The 15,205-nt window shown below is 32.7% G+C and overlaps 2 protein-coding genes across 13 annotated transcripts in view; one reads left to right on the top strand and one right to left on the bottom strand.

The window, feature by feature from the left end:
• LOC115211517 (supervillin) overlaps window positions 1–15,205 on the bottom strand; it is a 273,144-nt gene that overhangs the window by 195,131 nt on the left and 62,808 nt on the right. The gene's annotated exons all lie outside the window — the stretch shown is intronic.
• Window positions 1–15,205, top strand: part of LOC118764967 — a 115,527-nt gene that overhangs the window by 73,460 nt on the left and 26,862 nt on the right. For 3 of the 4 annotated variants that reach the window (XR_005000827.1, XR_005000825.1, XR_005000819.1), the window contains one exon: window positions 4,663–6,850. The exons of the other annotated variant lie outside the window; for it this stretch is intronic. The gene's annotated coding sequence lies outside the window, so the exon portion shown is untranslated. Of the gene's footprint in view, window positions 1–4,662; window positions 6,851–15,205 lie in introns of those variants that run through there. 4 annotated transcript variants of the gene reach the window in all.

Below are 15,205 nucleotides of genomic sequence, written 5' to 3'. Positions count from 1 at the left end.
GGTTTTGACAGGATTTGAACTCATTATCCACCAAATAACAACTGTTCAAATAAACAGTCAAGTCAAAGAATTAAAGCCAAAACATACTTTTCCTTGTTACTCTATTTCAACAACAGGAGCGGGAACATGTTTGAAGGAGTTCAAGGACCAGCATAACACTCATGACAAGAAACCAACTTATCTGTCAAGTAGATAGTGCTGCACTAAATGACATGCTAAAAATTCTTAATAAATTGCAATGTTCCTTTTAGTTGGAGAAAGAAAACAAAAAAACCTTACAGTAATTATTAGGCACTCTTAAAGAAAAGAGAGAGGAGATAATTTCAAGAAATTAAAAACCATTTTTCCAGAAAAATTAACTTCATGCTGAAGGAAATAACCTGATCTTTGTTAGGAATCAAGATAACAGCTACGGACATGTTTCAATTTTATTACACCTCATCTTACTAAAAACTTCAGAATCTAATTCAAAATTGCTTTGATCTGTCAATAGAAATTTTAACAAGAAAAAACAGTTACAAAGACTTTTGGTCAATATAATTTACATAATTACAAATAATGACCTAAAGGAAAATCTGTTAAATATATAGTCATGATACTATGTGGCAATTGGTATGCCAAAGAATAGACCCATCATTTCCACTGCATGTTGTAAAAGGCAACTAAAAGAGGTTGAGCTAGGATTTGAACTCAGACATTGTAAAACTCTCACTAGTAGCAACTACCTAAAGAGACTCATGGGTAGAAGGGTTGAGGCCGAGTAGTACAAAGGTGTCATCCACCAGGAGTAGAGAATCACTGACAAATGGTGGATACAACAACATGCTGCAACAGTTTTCAAGTCGTCATTACTTAGGTCAGGTATGTATACTATAATAATATTTCTGTAAGACACCACACATGTTAAAATAGATTTGTATCATAATTACAGTACTTAGTTTAACAAAAGTTTGTAACATTTTTTTCATATAAAAAATATTTGCTTGAAAACCAAATGAAAATATGATAAGCCTTTCTACTATAAGCACAAGCCTGAAATTTTGGAGGAGGTTGTGCTAGTCAATTACATCAATCCCAGTGCTTAACTGGTACTTATTTTATGAATCCCATAAGGCAAAGTAGACCTCAGCAGAATTTTAACTCAGAACACAAAGCTAGAAGAAATGCCACTAAGCAATTTTTCCAGTGCAGTAAGAATTCTGTCAGCTCACCAACTTGAATGGAAATTTATATAATCGTAGGTGATAGCTTCTGTTACTTAGATAACATAATTAAGCAATGGGATTGAGTTGATTAAAAAGGTTATGGCGAGAGTATGAACAGGGTGGAAAATGTTCAATGAGCTATTACTCTTGCTATTACCTCATAAGTGAAGAGTAAATTATATATGATACTGGTGTATGGACAACAATGTTGTGTTATGAGGAGGCATGGCCTTAGATACAGAGGATTTGCATAGACTAGAAAGAAATGAAGCAAGCATAATCTGATAGATAAATACAGTTAATATGTATGAATGAAAGGGCACAAGTAAGCTGAAACAAAAACTGAATATAAGTATGAGATATAAAGTGCAAGTGAGAAGACTGCACTGGTATAGGCACATGGCAAATAACAGCTGCATAAAATAATGCAGGGTAGTCAAGGTGAAAGAAACATGAGGAAGAGGAAGGTCTATGAGAAGACCAAGAATGAAGTGGTGAAAACTGACCTGAGGATGATACACTTCATGAAGGTGATAACAAAGAACTGTGATGACTATCAACATAGTGTTGGATAAAACCCATCCATCAGTGCTAGTATGATAAAACAAACATTGAAATGCTGATAGTAATGGTGGGTGGGTATGTGTGTGTAGGGGGTGTTACAGTTAACTAATTTAAAGTGAACAAAGTTACCCAATATTTAGAATTTTACATTTCATTTTTTTTTTTACAAGAAGGGATAGGTATAACAACAAATCACCATAACCTTGAGACTATTAAGCAAGACAAGGTTATACAGTATGAATCATAAAATAATACCAGGAGGAAATGAAAATGTGAAAACTATTTCAGATTCCTATTCCATGGAAACTTAAATTTTGTATATATCATTCTTAATTGCATTTAATCTCTGATGATTGAGATGATTATTACCACCTCTTATATCCCTCCCATTCACTTCTAATGGTCAAATTATTTGAACCCTTTGAAAATATTTTGATAAAAGTTTTCATCACATGTCATGCGATTTTATGTCACTGCATTCTGTATGATTCAGGACTATATGTTAGAATGTGCAGTATGGTCCTCAAACAATGTAGAAATGTAATATAACTGGGAAGGTGGATGTGTAGTTTGTGTTTTGTCATTTGGATGACTAAAACTGCTCAATCAGAGATGACTAACAGCTACATAGCAACAAAAACAAGGATGCTACTAATGGAGTGATAAGACCTAAGATAAATTTGAATTCATTTTATAGGTGGGCACTAATGTTGAAGAAAAGATATCAGAAATAAGTCAAATGGCAGAGTTCTTAAATTGCCATACTTTGGTTTCTAAAGTATTATGTTAGATCAAGATATCTCAACTCTGCTTTTCACTTTGGAAAGTGCTCAACATTTATAAATAGACAAAAAACTATTTACATTACATTCCTTCAACTCTAATTTTAAGTAAAAAAAAATACTCTTAAAAAGTTCACAAATACTAACATCTTAATTTCATAGTTGTAAAACTATATTTAAGAAATCACCTTTCCTATGTAATAATAATAAATGTTAAGGTAATGATTAGTTGTATTGAAATTTATGTAAATTAGTAATTAAACAACTATTTTACATACACATAGACACAGATTTACTTATGATTTTGTTGTGGGATAGCACTAAAAAATAAATTTAATAAAAAAAAACATTATTTGCAGAAGATAATCTCTAAGATTAAAGCCAAAAGTAAAAACACAAATTTACTCTTTGAAGTAAAATAATGCATAAAGAGTTAGATAATCCAAAAGACTGATATCTTACGTAAAGCTTAGGTAAGATAAGCACTCACAATTTGAGAGCTATTCCACATGTAAACTGAGAAAAAATTGGAAACATTTCAAGAAGATATTGCAGTAGTTATTTAAGGCTTAACAAGCAAGAAGTGTAGCATAAGATGAGCCAAAAATTTGAAAGGAAAACGTATTTCACATTAGAAACTTCTGCAATCAGTAACCTAGCACAAACAACAACAAAAACTTTCCCCAAAGAAATATAAACACTAAAGAATGTTACAGAATATCAAGCTAAATTTGCCACATATCAGATTGCAAATAGCTACTAAACTCGTAAAACAAAGATACATTGGAAAGGATTTATCACAATAATTAGGTGAAGGCTATAACATCTAAATTAATCTATTTTAAGTTAAATTCATTAAGTGCAATTGTATTTATGAACTAATGATTGGATTATCCTCTTACTAACAATTTATATTCAAAATACCTCACTCAGTTCTCTACAAACAGACACCAGTCTCAAACTAAGTTGGCAATAATTCCAAAAATGCTATTCTAAGACAAAGATAAACCAACTAAATATTTACCAACATGTATTTCTGAAACTGCAAAGAAACTCAACAAGTAATTTTATCCAGTGTTCAGTTTGAATTAGAAATGCACATTTCTCAACAAAGTAAAAGAAAATGTAAAAGCATAACATTTACTCTTTGAAATCTTTACAACTAATATGGAATCCACTATGTCTGTTAACTAAAGTATGTAAACTGGATAAATTTTTATACAAATGAATATAACAGAGAATGATATTCTTGCTTGCTTTCTTTGTAATTTTAATTGCATTTTCTAAAATTGTTACATATATAGAAAAATAATATATCAACATCAGCAACCATTTTCCCCTTGATTTTTCAAACTGGTGTAGATCTGATAATATTGCATAACATTTTATCTGCATCACTAACCTTTATCATTGTTTCCGAAAGGAAAGCTAACTTTCAAATTGTTAAAAGCATTAATCAAAACAAAGGTTTGCATAACTCAATTTCAGCAATGCTGTTCCAACTGTTAGTCGATGGAAATATCTACTCATTGAATTATGATATAGGTGACTAAATATTTCACTGACAGTTTTACCCTAAATGTAACACTCAATAAGAATGAACATAACACTCTATGTGTAATAGGGCCATATTTTTAATAACAAGTTCATACAACAAACTTCCATATCTAGAGATATAGAATTTTTACATTCAGTTAAGACTTGACAAGTATAAACATAATGATTAAATGAGGTTGGAATAGAATTTGAGAAATTTAAACGTGACATTAAAGTTACAGAGTTTTCCAGAAGTGTTATTACAAGCCAAGGAGTAGAAACAATACACTACTGATTAAATGCTTCGAAAGTATTTTGTTTCATTCTTCTATGGTCAAAATTTACTGAAATCAAATTCAGCTGTCATACTTCTAGAGTCAATAAAATAAGTGCCAGTAATATACCATTGTTCAAATACTAGTAGTAGTCACTCTTTGTGTACTGAATAAAAAAATTAATGCAGAAAGAATGAGAATATTCTTGAGTATCCAATCATATTATATCTGTTTAATATGTAAATAGCACTATATAATTTTAAAGAACAGCATTACCAACAAAAACCTGATTTTTTACAGCTTGCTGCTCTTCCTGCTGTCAACCTTCACCTGTTTTGAAGCAAGGCCAAATGTGTTTTTACAGAAGATTGGAAAGGAACAACACCTTCACAGTATCAAGACAAGGAGGCACAAACGCATGCATGCACGCACGCACACACACACACACACACACATTTACGGGTTTCTGTTTCTGTCAACCAAATCTACTTACAACACTTTGGTTGGCCCAAGGCTAAAGAAGACAGCCCAAGGTACTAAGAAGTGAGACTGAACACAAAACCAAGTGGTTGGAAAGTGAATTTCTTAACCACACAACCATGACTCTGTGTGTGTGTTGTTGTATGTGTGTATGTGTGTGTGTGTGTGTGTAAACACATAGACACAGCAGCTTTATTCTCTTTCTAGTACAAAAATAGCAAGCAAATTCACTTGAGTAGTCATTAATTAAATGTAAAATTGAGAAATCAGAATAAAAATGAGCTATGAACAAATATTCTTCACACAGACACAAATAAAAATAAGTCATTAAATGTAATCATAATTCCTTCCTAGTTCATTAACTGGCATAAAACTTTATAAAATATTGAGATGATATATATAAAGTATTCATAGTATGTTTGACTATAAGATTGTAAGCAAACAGACTCTGGAAATTTAAGATTTGAAGTAAGTTAAACATAACTATGTTAGCAATGTAAGGAACACACCCTATCTGAAGGGAATTCCACATTTTGTTTTTAAAATATTAGAACCTACAACTAAATATTTCTCAAGATGAATTTATAACACTAAACTAAAATGGATGTGAGCAAATATCTAAATTAAAACTGAAAAATAGATCCATTATAATATTCTGGGATGAAACATATTTTTTTATATTTTCTAACAGTAAAGTTTCTTCCTTTTGTTAATGTTTAATTTGAGCTACAAAACTTTTACATATATTTTTCCAAACAAGCAAGAATGGAACGTTTCCAATGTAATGTTTGTTCTCTTTCACTTCATATGATTGCAGCTTGGTTTTTATAACTGGATACTCTTCCTTTCACAAACTATGTATGAGCATTAAGAGAAATTCTCCACCTAGTCTCAAGGCCGTCTCTAACAAATACAGATTTCAGCCGCAATTATTAAAACAGACAAAGCATGCTTGTCGTTTCATCATCCCTCTTAAATAGTATATTATTTCATTAGAAAAAAATACTAGATGTTTTTAATTGTAAGAGATATGAAGAGAAATACTACATTAACCAACACACAGCATTGATTGCTTAGGCAAATGTCTTCTAACATACTTCAGATTGACCAGTGCCTTGTAGATTCACAGATTATTATGAAGAAGGATTAAGGTAGCAAGCTGGCAGAAACGTTAGCATGTCAGACATATTGCTTAGTGGCATTTCTTCTGACTCTTTACATTCTGAATTTGAATCTCACCAAGGTTGACTTTCCTTTTTCATCTTTTTAGGGTCAATAAAATAAAGTACCAGTCAAATGCTGGGGTCAATGTAATTAACTTGGCTTCTCCCTTTAAAATTGCTGACTTTGTGTCAAAGTTTGAAACAATTATTGGAGAAGGATGTAAACATCTACAACAAAATGAACCAAGCCCTTTGCAATATTTGTTTTGCACCAAGTTTAAGATACTGTTTTGTTGTTCTCACCATCTGAAATGCAGTGAACTAGTAATTGCCCCATTCAATATACATAAGCAAAACTATTATTGTTCATTAATTACAATATAAAATAAATAAGAGTCACATCCTGTCTCTTTTCTACTAGCATATCAGAGACATCTGCTTCTAGCTGTCTTTGTCCTTTGATTTCACACCATCCAGTATTCCTGTTGACATCTCTTACAATAACAACAGTGCACTCATCCATAAGCAAGTACAATTTGCTGTGAAGAAATCCAGCCAACAGAAATAAGCTGCTGCTTGCCACCAGAGAATGGTTACTGAGACAGTTTAACCATTGGTATTGTTGGTTGCTTTCTCTATTTTTAACAAATTTTTTTTCTCATACTGAAGAAACCAGCTCTACTAAGAAAACAGATTAGCAATACTTATCTTGACAATTTTTTTTTAGATGCATCTTCCAAAAGTTTATCTTATTTCATTCATTTTTAGCAATAGTCCATTCCCAAATTCTATTAAATTCTAAGAATGTGCAATGACTTCCACATGTTACATAGATTTTGTTTTTATGTTACCACATTTGTTTACATTGTATTGAATACAGTTTTTTTTTAACATTATTGTTACATTGTATTGAATACAGTTTTCCAACTTCTCTGCAATAGACACATTGTTATTTCACATGTCTGTGAAAATAATACAAACATAACCAATTTGAATCCAATCCTGCACAAATAATCAATTATAGGTGAGAAAGTTCCTGTTGCTAAATATGTGAGGTTTCAAAGACAAGTTTCTTCCTATTCAGTGACACTGTCATCATTGGACATTGTTTTACAATTAGCGTTGTTTGGTGCCCATGTCATCCTGACAAGAAAATGTATCATCAAAGGCTATTCAGCCATGAACATCCCATCTTTTATATATCTAGTGCTACACTATCCAAGGTATCCTGCCCCGACTTTTATTTCTGGATAGTGTCATTTGAGAAAATTTAGCAGGTCATGCAACCATGGAAAGGCATTTTATCTATGCTATATAGACTCTGAGTACAGCCTCTCACAGATTTGGGTGGATTTTTTCTTCCATTATTTTTTTTAACTAATCCTTCAATCATCTACCCATTTCTAGTATATAGAATTATATACAAAATCAATGCAAAATTTTAACTCTAAAACAAAATTTTAAATAACTTAGATATATTTCTAGTATAATAAATATTTAATTTCTAACACTGGCATAATGCTTTACAATTTAGAGGGAAAATATAGTCAGTTAAATTGATTCCAGTTGACTGTTACTCAAGGATTACATTATCTACATAAAGTCTTTCTTTGTTTAAAAGAGAAGAATGTAATTTGAGGGAAATTTGGCTGTTATTTGTAGTTTGGTGAATGACCATGTTGAGGTTCCCTAGTTGGTGTGTTAGATTGAAGGCTTTGATGGAATTTAAGCAGCTTCCTGCAAATTATTTTTAAATAATACAGGCGTGATATCTTGGGCAATTGTCGTCTACTATTGCCTCGGGCTGACTAGAGCTTCGTGAGTAGATTTTGTAGACAGAAACTGAAAGAACCCCGTTGTGTGTGCGTGCGTGTCTTTGTGTCAGTGTTTCCCCCTTCCACCGCTTGACAACCGGTGCTGATGTGTTTCCGTACCTGTAATTTAACAGTTCGGCAAAACAGATCGATAGAATAAGTACGGGGCTTAAAATAATAAGTGATGGGGTCAATTCATTCGATTAAAAAATTCTCCAAGGCGGTACCCCAGCATGGTCGCAGTCTAATGACCGACACAAAAAATATATAATATAATTATTGACGGTTAATATAATATTGAATTTTGGTAATTTTGCTAGTCTCAGAATATTTTGAAATAAAATTCATAGATTTCAGTTCTTCTGTTGAAAATTACACTGCATACATCGTGGATCTGTGTCTACATCTAACAAGGTGGGCTGCGCTTTTTCCACGGTAAGAGTTTAGTACTGGTAACGAGATAGAATCATCACCCCTGCTACCGCTGGAAGTCCGACCTGTTGATTCAACCATCAGCCGCTTGCACCCTTTTGTAAATTAAAAAAAAAAGGCTAACGAACCAACTAGGGAAGCTCTACATGGTCGTTCACCAAACTACAAATAACAGCCAAATTTCCCTTAAATCACATCCTTCTCTTTTAAACAACAAAAAAAAGACATTATGTAGATAATGTAATCCTATATCTCTCTAAAAAGGCAGGATAGTCACAGCTGGAATACCTCTGATCTCAGGACAGAGAAAAGGAAAGAAATAGTATATTGCTGAAATTTAAAGCACACACAAAAAACACGGAGTGTTAGTATGGGAATTAAAATTAACATAAAAAATAAGTCAGGGTCAAATCTAGTTTTGCCTGGAGCAACTATATGAGACGTTCAGACAAGCAGGAAAAAGGAGTTAGTGTGCGCGCGCGTAATTGAGAAAAAGGAGGGGAGATAGAGAGAATTCCTTGTGTGTGTGCTTGGCTTATAAAATAAATATTTATGAGCAATTAAGTAATAACAAAATAGATATTTTAATGAGGTGAATAGATTAAATATACTAGTTTACAGTTACGATCGAACGAATTTTCACTTATCTTATCCAAAGTAGATATATTTAATCATGCAACGAATCAAGCCGAATTTTAAAACTTAAGAGAAAACATGTTCATGAAATAATAATTGCTTTCCCAAGTAAGGTCTCAACATTTAGCTTGAAATATTTACAAAATAGCAAGAAAAAATAAGACATTGACTAATTCGATAAAAAACAATATTAATTAATACTACGAAAAATATAATTAATTACTCACTTGAGATACAAATTATACAAGCACCGAAAAAAGGTAATGCGAACAACTTGATAAAACTTCATACATCTAATCATGTACACCTGAGAACGTTTTACGAGTGGGTAATGGAAAATACAGAATAAACAAGAAAAAAAGTGTAAATATTTACGAAACCGAAACCTGGGGGAGGAAAAATAACTTCTAATGAACTGATAATGTTGATAAATATTAACGAAACAATTAAAATTAAAACACGAATAACTGGGAAGATATCTACACAATTTATAGAGTGATCTTTTAACGGGTTTTCTTTTCGTGCATCGTTTATTAACGAAGTACGATGAGGTTTAAGTGGATGACATTTCTTTAAAAAACAATGTGGAAAGGGGACAATATTGACAGTTTACATAGTTACATAGTCAAAGGGACGTGTTTCTGGCTACATAACTTCCCTGCTTTCTAGAATATTTATAAGTTAGGATGAGTAAAGTAAAATTAAATAAAACTTGCCAATGCAGAGATATTTTACAATCATTTTAAAATTTGTTTTACATTCATAAAAAACTTATCGTTACTTGATTTTGCAATTATAATAGTCCCACTATTATTTTATTCTACCTACATAATAATAATAGTATACAATGAAAAGAAAAGTTTAAATATAATCATTTCCCATTCTTATTTACTCCTATGATTTAATTCGAAAAGAAATTTTTAACTATTTCAGAATTAGCTGTATTCTTTTCTTTTCTACTCTAGGCACAAAGCCCGAAATTTTGGAGGAAGGGGGCCAGTCGATTAGGTCGACTCCAGTACGCAACTGGTACTTAATTTATCGATCCTGAAAGGCAAAGTCAACCTCGGCGGAATTTGAACTCAGAACGTAACTGCAGACGAAATACGGCTACGCATTTCGCCCGGCGTGCTAACGTTTCTCATTACTTTATTGCCCACAAGGGGCTACACATAGAGGGGACAAACAAGGATAGACAAACGGATTAAGTCTATTATATCGACCCCAGTGCGTAACTGGTACTTATTTAATCGACCCCAAAAGGCTGAAAGACAAAGTCAACCTCGGCGGAATTTGAACTCAGAACGTAGCGGCAGACGAAATACCGCTAAGCATTTCGCCCCGCGTGCTAACGTTTCTGCCAGCTCGCCGCCTTCGAATATTCTTCACTACTCTAGGCATAAGGCCCGAAATTTGGGGGGAGGGGGCCAGTCAATTAGACCGATCCCTAGTACGCAACTGGTACTTAATTTATCGATCCTGAAAGGATGAAAGGATACTCTTTTCTACTCTAGGCACAAGGCCCGAAATTTTTGGAAAGTGGGGCCAGTCGATTAGATCGACTACAGTATGCAACTGGTATTTGATTTATTGATCCTGAAAGGATGAAAGGCGAAGTTGGAATTTGAACTCAGAACATAAGAATTGGCTGTATTGCTCCAAACAACTAATAAAATTCTATGATACAATTTAAAAATAACTGTTTCTTGCATTTTCTTTTGAGCAACACTGTGTATCGGTGTATTGGATATTAGATGTTGAACACATCTTAGATATTTTCGTTTAGTTAATCTTTTGAAACATTTCCTCAGGCACTGAAGTAGATAAACAAAACACCTTATCTAATGATGCACCTCATTTTACCATATTTTTAACCTAGTTTTTATATTCATGTCAGTAAATTTGAAAATGCCCCACATTCATGATATATTAGTAAAGCCATCAGCAACTAGCAGCATGCAAACTAGCTGATCAAACATCCTTCCAATAAATTATTATAGTAAAAAGTAATAAATTTAAAAGGCAGCAACTGGCAGAGTCATTAAGAGAATCAAGAAAAGAATGCCTTGTATTTATTCTAAATCTTTGTATTTTGAGCTCAAATTCCCCTGAAGCCAACTTTGCATTTTATCCTTTCAAGGCCAATAAAGTACTCATCAAGTACTGGGGTTATTTCTCCTTTCTCTTGAAATCATCTATGTGAAGGAACCATAACATCAAGGTTCTAACAATCTTTTTACAACCAGTTTTTTGATGCAACAAGAAAAAAAAATATCTAAACTTAAAACTCTTTTACTAATAAGTTCTCATATCCTTCATGTGCTTGATTTTCTTTGAGTCAATAACCACTAATTATTTAGCGATGATCACAACTCTCACTGCTTTGCCTCTGTTAAGTGTGACATCTTGTACTCTACAGAAATAAGTAGTTTCCGCCAGATTTACACATTTTGTCAATACCAGCTTTCATATAGTCCAATGAAGCTTTTAGAGCTAGATATTAATAACAGAACATTTTTTCAAGAGAACAGACAGCATCATAAACCTACTTCCTATGAACAATTCCCAACATAGAGGCAACTCAAGAAATGCAGGACTCTCTATCTCCCCTAACATCATCACCTGGATGAATTCTATGAAGAAGCTTTCCATTATCACACAACTGGCTAGAAATACTAACTAGATTTTCAGGCCATGTCAAAAGAAATATGGATACATTGGTCCCAGGTAATAAAGATACAGTGGTCTTCAACACACTATATCTGAATAAAAGATGGAATGGTCACAGGTGAACGCTATTGATCATAATTGACCTGAGACTAAACAATAATAGAATATTACCCAGAAACCAACTTTACCATTTTTTTATTGAAATGTTCAATTCTTTAGGCAACTTCAACTGTGCCTTAGCTTCAACTGCTGCTCAAATTCATAGTTCTTCTGAACTTGCAAACTTTCACTTTGCTTCATTCTTCTCACCACTTATTCTTGATTTCTTTCTTTAAATCTCATAACTTTATGTGTAGTTCTGAATATCAAGCACACAACTACACTGCACTTTTTGACATTAAGAGAGTATGAGACAAAACATCAGTCTTTCTCAGAAAACATTCCCAGATAATCTAATATTTATACTTAAATAAATTGAAATATGTAAAACTCAAGGTTTATGAGCTAGTCATCCAAAACTATATGCACTCAACTAGCTTAATCCATGCATGTACTATACATTTATTATCCCATGCAAGTTCTCACAAAGAGTAAATAATACAGCTATGGTAAGGTTTGAAATCATAATTTCTAAGTAAGAAATCCAGTACCTGAACCTCACAACTGTGCTGCAATAAAACAATAATTTAGCACTCATGATCCCTATTACTAACAACTTAGTATCAATTGTATATGCGTGTGAGAAATAGGAAGTAAGTCAAAGGAGGTAAATTAACTAGAAAAACTGTACTTATAATATTGGAGTAGAGAGACTGAATGTTTTGGAAAGCTAAGCTGAGCCCCCTCGAAATATAAGTAAAAATATTACCACAAAATTCACTAAATGCTGAATGCTATTTTCATTGATATGAGTATCAGACAACTCATTAAAACAAACATAAACACAGAAATATATCCAACCACTTATAATACCTACTTATAATAATAACTAACAATACCTACCACTTAAAATACAGAATTGTTTTCTATGATGCTGTACTTTTTTATAATGACAGCTCTACCTCACCAGCTCCTTGCAAATAGCATGGTCAATACCCTCTCCAAACAACACTCAACAGAATTCAATATATACTTCCTAGACAAAGTATGATTTACTTTACATTCCAAGAATCCTTCCAGTAAACCAATATCAATGGCAGTTCTGTTACAAATAATGTGAATACATAACAAAATCAACATGTGTCTATCTATCAGTCTGTATGTCTATTTCTCTCTCTCTCTCTCTCTCTCTCTCTCTCTATATATATATATATATATATATATATATATATATACTCACAACCCCTATCTCAATTTGTAATTATATATATATATATGAATATGCATGCATGTGTGTGTGTACAGACACACATACCTTTTGTTTGACAGACAAGATAAAAGGTGTTAAATACATATTGTGATCTTCAAGGTGTCACTGAAAGATAAGAAATCATGAGTAGCAACAAAGTAAATCACCAGAATTGAACAAACACAAAATTCTACCATGTTTGCCAATAAACATGATAGCCAAAGTTGTACAGAAACACCTGCCATTAAGTCATTTTTACATCTCTACTAGATAAGAGCTGTTTTATAGGATTAAACAAAAAGGACTCTTAAACATCTTTTTATGTATGATCTACAATCAATAAAAGTTTTTAAAGTTTGCCTTAAATTTATATTTTATGTTTAAAAAGAAATCGTTCTTCTATTTATATGGTCTGTAAATGCCAATTGTTGCAGTTGACGCTGACACAGCTGTTTAAGTACTTATCAAACAAAACACCTAACTGGTCAGGCTGAAAGACTACAATATGTTGATATTTGACAATCAGTCAACTCACTCATAAACCATATTATTCATGCTTGTTCTGTTTGCAATTCTTTTTTCTTCTCTTTCTTTATCCTTTTTTTTTTTTTCTTTTCATTTTTGACATGAGTAAACGCAGTGACACTTATTGACATTGAAAAAGGAAGTATTTCCAGCTGCATTTGATATTTTTGCTAAAATTTGAAGAGCTGAAAATCGTTTGTGATTGTATCTAGCACAATCATTTTTATCTCTAATCTGAAAAAAATTTGTCTGTTTTTTCATGAAGTAATAAAACCAAGTACATATTTCTTTTTTAACTTTAAACCATGAGACATTGTGATGGGCAGAAAATCACTAACAAGATGTTTTACCTTACTTCAAACAAAGAAACAATTCAAAATTCTGAACATAAGTGCAACTTTGGTGTTAATATATCTACACATGGATCTTAAAATATATTTACAGACTGTCAACAACCTGCCAAAACCAACAAAATAAAACACTAAGAACTTTTACTATGAGAGATCCAACAGCAATGTTGACTTTCTGGAAATCCTTCATTTTGAATAGGTTAAATTATTGCTTCTTACTGAGAGGCCTTAGCTCCCAACTGAAAAGATTGCAAACAAAACATTCCCCTAACAAATAACCAATGTCAGAGCCCTGAACTACTGCCAATTATTCTCTAATTTGTTAATGGGAATGATATGCAATCAAAGCCAAGCAACACGATTTTTCAAAGTCTCATTCCAAAGTTTAACATACAAGAAAGAACAAACAAGAGGAATAGGAGGTACTCTTTTTCAATAATGCAAAAACACCTTTGTCAAATATGCTATTTCAAAGTGTAGACTTTCAAATGACAAAATATATATTATCTATGTTAAAATATAACCATTTTATAATATATTCTTCACAAGGGGGATGCTAACATTGGTAGAGGCAGATTGTATGACATTTGTGACAGAACTGTGATGCTACAAAGCTGTGAGGTATGGGCCATGAATGCAGAGAATAAGAAAACTGAAAAGAAATGAAACTGGCATGTTCTGTTGGAAATGCAGTGTAAGTGTATATTAATGACAAAGGATAAATACATTGAGAAAATCTAGGCATAACAGAAATTATATGCAGTGTGCAGGAAAGGAAACTGCACTTGAATAGTCTGCATATGGATGAGAACAGCTGTATAAAGAAGTGCCAGTCACTTGTGAAAGATGGAGACCCAGGAAGACATGAGATGAAGTGGTGAAGGTTAATCTCAGGGCCTTAAATCTCATGGAGGTGATGACAAAGGACCAAGATGACAAGCAGTATGCAGTTTTCAAGACAACCTACCCATCTTGACAAAACTAAGTTTTTGAAAGCACAATGTGTGTGTGTGTGTCTGTGTGTGCGCGCGCAGCCACTTGTTATAAAGAAAACAGTTTTATATTAACTTGAAGGATTACTCCATACTTTTTGTAGAATACACTGTTCTTTACCAAGACAAATATTAATAGTGACTTCAAAGTTTCAACCTGCTAAGCATCATTTGACTGTGTGAGTGTGTATGTATGTGGGTGTATACACAAACACAATACCAAAATACCCCTGCCCATCCAGTTTCCTCCTCAAGACATTCTCACCACCCATCTTCTCACTAACTACAGTTCTGTTAGTGTAATTAAATGTGAGCTGAACAACATACTTCCCCAGCTTTTACTAACTGGAACCATGTCACTTGTTATCCATCCTTCATTCTTAAATACTGTCCTCGCCACTCACTTTTTACATTGATCACTCACAACCACACA

Source organism: Octopus sinensis, linkage group LG1 (genome assembly GCF_006345805.1).
Source record: "Octopus sinensis linkage group LG1, ASM634580v1, whole genome shotgun sequence".
NCBI classification, from domain to species: Eukaryota; Metazoa; Mollusca; class Cephalopoda; order Octopoda; family Octopodidae; genus Octopus; species Octopus sinensis.
This window is presented reverse-complemented; position numbering and strand designations above follow the sequence as displayed.